We start from the raw sequence: 6,464 nt of genomic DNA on the forward strand, positions 1-6,464 counted from the left end.
AAGTATTCAGAGAGCCTTAATTTGTTGTATGGCAGAGCCGAGTTCAACTCCCAGCCTGCCCCTTCTCCCCTCCAGAGGCAGAGCTTTATTGCTGGGACAGTCTCATCATTCCAGCTGTGGATGCTGAAGCATTTCTTAAAAGATGCCACACACTCCCAGCAAAGGGGAAGGGGAGCATCCTACCCTCAAGCAAGCTGGCTGCTCCCTGACCAGCTGACATCTGATATCTCAAATGGCCAGCCCAGAGTTGTTGACTCCACCTTAGCTACTAGACATATCATCATAATTAGTCACAATGATATAGTTAATGGATTTTTAAATTTTAATCTGCATTTCTTCAACTCTAGACCGATTAATTTTAGTTCTATGCTGAATCTGAAGTCTGTACTGCTAATTTCTGAGATAATTCCATATTAATTAAAGCAGCAAATTTCTTACAGAATCTGTTTAAAATAATTTTATTGAAACAGTGGGTGGTGGTGTAAAATTAGTGAGCATCCATCTTACAGTCAAAGAGAAAATAAGGTCAAGTACCAGAGACTATATTTTCACATATAAATCAGATAAGTTGCCTTTTCTTCTCATATAACACAGATGCTATGGCTCAGAAGGGGAACCTCTTCCTCTATCACCTTTAAAATTTAAAAAGTATACTTTAATAAACCTTCTTGTAGCAATTTAAAGCACTATTTTTAATAGACTACTAGGGTACAAACATATACTCCTCTGTACAGTCCTGCAGAGGGGCAGACACATTTGCTTCCTCCTGCTGCATCTGTGATAAGGGCTACCTACAGGATTCAATGAACGCTACTTCAAAGCCTCCTTGCTCAAAAATTTCCAGAGTCTCTCTGGGTCTCCTACCTTCTCTCCTACATACAGTCAGACTAGAGTATGCAACCCTTCAGAACAGATTATTCCATCACTGGAAGCACCATATAGTTATTCTTAGCACAAGTCAGTTACACGAGTTTCTGGAGACCCACCCAATGATCACTGAGATCATTCCTTGATATTTCAATGTGCCTCCTACACCACAATATTCAGGTACATAAATATACACTGAACATTCATGCAATTAGTAGAGATGTCTCATGCATTCTTTAAAGAAGAACCCAAACTTACTCCCAGAGCTGTGAACAACACCTTCATGTTTGGTAAATAGCAGCAGCTGCACCTGCACAGTGCACAGAAAAGGAGATGAGAAAATACCAGGTTCTGGTTATAGCTGCACAAACTGCTGCACAAACTCTTCTGCTCACAATACATAGGAAAAACAGCAGTAAAACCTTAGCATCCTCTATCCTTAGAATATTAGTTATATTCTAGTAATGTAATCAAATTAACCAGCCATATTATAAGGCCTGATAAAGACACTATCTGATATGCAAGTACACCAGAAACAATGCAAGCTTTAAAACCTTAAAAGCCATTTTGAGAATCAAACAGAGATTGACAGTATCTCTATTTTGTAGTGCCAACTTTTTGACTTTGCATTTGTCATGAAACATATGATGGTGTTGGCAGCAGTTCCCAGTTAGCACTGGTCCCCTTTGTGAAAACCACTGCCTAAACAAAGAACTAGATATGGTCTCATCCTCAGCAAATTTGAAGTGTCTCTGTTCCACTGGTGAATTACTGCTATCCTGGACAGTAGGTGGAAAGTGTACAGGATTCTGAGGCACACAGAAAATAAGCTCTTCACAGTTTTTTAGGCTGTACACATGAGCCATTCTATCACTTTTCAGCAACTCCAGTTTATATTATATCTACAGACTTACAGTAAGATGAGATAGTCACAGTATTTAAACCTTCAAACAATCTACGCTGCAAATCTGCCAGCCTCCTGTTCCTCAGAACGTTTCATCTCAGCTAAAAATTATCAGTTCAGAGGGATAAGAGCATAGAGGTATACAGCTGACTGTAATGCATTCCACCAGACAGCCTTTATGAATTTTTTAGCTGAACTTTCTTCTGTCCTTGTTGTTCTTGCCAACCACATGCAGAACATTTTAGAGACAACAGCAATTCCTCGGAGGTTTACATGCACTATTCAATTCCCGACAATAAAAAAATAAAAGAAAACCCTTTTTCTCAACTCAGTTTCATCCATATTTTCCTTCATCCTAAATTACAACTAACATTCAGCACTTGCACTGCATAGCTGAGAAGCTAGCAGAAATTGCCACATTCAATTAGCACAGCAGAAGCAGCAAACTAGAAATAGGATTTCATTCACTTTAATTCACTAGTTGGTTGCCATAAATACTCGTCTGTAAAACATGGAATTCTGAATACTCCACAGACATTATTTTCCTTTCATGAAGATGTTTGTTTACTTTGGCAGTGATTCCCTTGAGAGAAACTCTAATGACTTCCACTACCAAAAAAACCCCAAAACAAAAAGAAACAGAAACTGCCACTAGCAAGCAAGAAAATATTAGTCTAATGTGCTGGTTAAACTCCAGGGCACAAAGGAGAAAAAACAGAGTAAATCACTGCTTTGCATTCTTGTGACCAGAACCCATATCCTTCAAGTCCAGCAGGCAGCACAGCTCTCATGATGGAAGCCAGGCTTTGAATAAAGGAAGAAAGCTGCCCATCTCCTGTGAATTTTAAGATTTTAAGATTTTAAGCCTTAAAAATAAACAAACAAAAACATAATGTGGAAGTGGGAATAAGAGAACAAAGCAAACCATCTCAATCCCTGGTGCTAATTTTCTCCCCTGCTTTTAATTTCATTTCAACACACAGTAATCTAACAGAAGTTTTTTTACCCAGTTTTGCTATATTTGGATGATTCATATTTTTTCTTTTAATGAGAAAAAACACTAGGAGAAAAGATAAGCTACTGTGATTCAATGGACTGCTCACTGCTGAGAAAGACTTACCTACCTCCTTCCTAAGGATGCATGATTATTATTTTCAGAGTTTAAAAAAATCAAGAAAAAAAAACAGTGAATGAAGCACACTGATATAAATCTACAGACCTCTTTTTCCTGTGAAACGTCAAACCTCATAATCTGCTTTTCTATATGAATAACCTGTAGTCTCAGACTATTTACCATGTTTCCATGGGAGGAAGAAGTCATTAATAAAAATCAGCTTTAAGGTTAAGAGGAAGCAGCTCTAGCAAAAGTAGGAGAATCATGTATTTTAGTTACCAATTAGAACAATGTGCTGTTCCTGGAATGCATATGCAAGCCCATTTCAAAGTTTAAACTAAGGAACAAAGTAGATACATGTCAAAAACCACAGGACAGCAGACTGTGTACTTCCCTAAACAGCCTGATCATAGGGAAGACCGAGCAGATCTCTTAGCAGAGTCCTTGCAAGCAGTGCAGGACAGACACAGCTACCTAAACACAGATGGCTGACAAAGAGCCCAGGAAAAGGAGAAGATATGGAAAGGGAGAAGGAGAGGTAAAACAGTAAAGAGAAAACAAGAAACTGATTTTTAAAATGCTGATTTCATTTTTATTTGGGGGGGGTTGTTTGTTTGTTTGTTTGCTTGTTGGGGTTTTGGTGGAGGTGGTGGTTGTTGTTGGGTTTGGGGTTTTTTTGTTTTGTAGCTGTAGAGCTTTGGAAAAGAGGTCAAACAGAGTAGTAAATCACTGTAAATGGTGAAAGGCCTATAAATATTGTGGGCTGTGGAAAGAGCAATTTGTTGCGTTACAAGCAGCCAACGAGTCTCTGTGCTAAGCCTCTCCACAAAAGGTTTTTTGAAGTTAGTACTATCTGTAACCACACTTATTTTTAACTGTAACATGAAAAAAATCATCAAAAAAGCTGTTTTTAGTATTGGAATGAAAGCAAAGATACTTTTCATGTGTACATCTAATTGCAGCCCATATCAAAATCACAGCCACTGTGATTTTCCAACTAGCTAATAGGAGAGAAACAGCAGATTCTAGCAGTAGTCAGAGCTATTTTCTTCTGTATATGTTAGGTTCCTGATATTCTGATGTTCACAAAATTCAGCACTCAGTGGATGATGCAGAACACCAGACAAATCAGATGATCATTGTCTTTCAGGCACCAACAAAGCCAGGAAACCTGTCAGCCCCAGCTCTGCCACAGGTGGAGGCCTCCCAGGTGAAGTTGATGTCTGGCACGTTTGTTGGAACGTATACACAGAAGCAGGTTGATTAATGGCTGCAAACCCCATAACTTATGTATATTTGGTTCTACTTTACTGACAGCAACATCTGTTTTTTTCAATTTACATATTATGTACAGTGATATTGCATATGGCTTGGCATTTGTAATGTTTGTTGTCTAGGCTTAGGAACTCATCACAGCTCCACAACTCTCTGGCTTCTTCAAGTCATTCAGATGAGGTAGGGCTCTGGCAGCATGCTGTCTTCCTTAAGCAGTTTCTCTTCAGTGACTTTTAGGGAACTGAAGTCCAGTCATCCCAGGATACCCTAAGGTCTGGAAAGGCATATTGAGGGAGTTCTTGTGTTGTAAATGGTTGAGGTACCCAAAAGAAGCATTATACATGCTTAGCTTGTTCTTACATATTCATTTAGGCATCTGTTTTTAGATGCTATTAGCTTACAACTAGCCTAATCCAAAAAAGCTCTCAAGCTTTCCTTAGAAAGGGGCAGCTAAGATAAATGAAAGCACGAAGGAATCAAAGGATTACAGGAGAGAATAAAACATTAAAGCAAGAGGGTGTGAAGGCAAAATGGTCAAAAATCAAGAAACTTGGGAGTGGAGAGAGAAAGCAAACTGCCAAGGACAGGCCTCAGCACTTCTTGATGGCACCAAGGTGCCAGTTAAGAGACTTCATTTGGTGGAGGAGAAGCCAGAAGCTGTGGCCTCAGCATACACCAAGGGGTCTCATATCTGAGGCAGAGGAGCCTGAAGGATTCTCGGTTTGACTCATTCTTGCTTGTATCCAAAGTCAAGAAGTGTATGCCACAAGACCAAGAAGCACCAAAAACCTAGTGGATTTTGCACCAATATAGCCAGAACCTTTCCTCATAATCAGCAGATAGAGAGAGATCAGGTTTCTCTCTCTAAAAGTACCTGTGTCAGGATAGGCTGAATCATCCTTTGGTAGCACCTGTCCTGTGTTTGAAGATTAGGTAGCTAATGCAGAGCGGACACTTCCTTTTCACATGGTTAAAAATAGATGAGATTCACCCCATGAAAGTTGTTTTAACAAACACACCGATTGGGGTAGGTGGCTACCATGGCAGAGATAAGCTGGCATGAAGGATGTGAGTGCTCCTGTCTTTGAGTCAATTTAAAAAGACTACTCATATATGCCAAGATGGCTGTTTTGAAGGAAGAATTGCTAGAATTTGGGCTTGATTTAAACGTGAGGGATGGAAAAGCTGACTACTCACAAAAAAACCCTAAAATGAATGATTTCCTACGCACTTTGTAGAAATAGGCAGCTGGTTATAGAAGAGACACAGAGAAGCATTGCTTCCACCCTTGCTAGACGCCTGAGAACGGCCCAAGTAGAGGACAGCTTCTGTTCAGGCTTGCACACAACCGGATGTCAGGTGTATGACATGGACACAAAGGGAAGCCAGATGCTACCAGTTCTGCAGCTCACCAAACTAATGTTTATGAGGACTGTGCTGTGAAGCAACTCACTACCCAGAGAGGAACCATTACTTGGCTGGCAACATTTAATCAGCGTGTGATCATCTGCAGGGCCTTGGTCTGCACTCCGGATTTTTTTTAACCCTTGTAAAACAGATGGCTGCAGAGTTTCTGAAACAGATGCCAATATCATGAATAATTCTGGAGTGTTAAGCCATAATACAGCAAAGATAAACATATATCAATTATTTTTCTATGCTGCAAATGTATTTTCATCCTAACTCTGCAAGATGGCTTGGATACCCACACAGGTTCACAATCACATCAGAGATGACTGCAAATGCCGAACCGATTCTTTTCCCCCCCTCTACATTTTTTATGTATATAGCAAACACACACAGATTTAACAAATATGAATTGTTACATTGAGTGAGACCAAAGGTCCATGGGGCAGGCAAGAACGCAGCCATCCAGTCACTGACATTGGGCATGGATGGATGCCTAGAGAAAAGTACAACAGGTCAAGCACATAATGACACTTCCCTTGTGTACTCACACATTCAACAGCTGTTTACAAATTCTTTCACTACTGAGCTACAGCTTCTCCAGAGCACAAAGGGAGCTTGCTTGTTTCAGTCTTTTCAGGGGTATATTCATCTGTATCAAAAGTATATTTGCATGCGCCAAATTATTTATTAGTTTGTGCTTCCAATGGATGGAAAGGGTAAAACCCCACCTTTGACGCTGGAATACCTCAGAAGGCACCACCTTGTGCCACCACACCCCAATACGGGCTGTGTCCCAGCTCGCGTGGGTGTCTGACGAGCCCAAGAAACAAGGCTTGCTGGCAGACCCTGGGCGGATGGGACGAAGGGGTGACCAACCCAGGTGCCCGGGAGCTC

This window comes from Manacus vitellinus, unplaced genomic scaffold, assembly GCF_001715985.3.
Source record: "Manacus vitellinus isolate BGI_N305 unplaced genomic scaffold, ASM171598v3 scaffold_0_pilon, whole genome shotgun sequence".
Classification (NCBI taxonomy): Eukaryota; Metazoa; Chordata; class Aves; order Passeriformes; family Pipridae; genus Manacus; species Manacus vitellinus.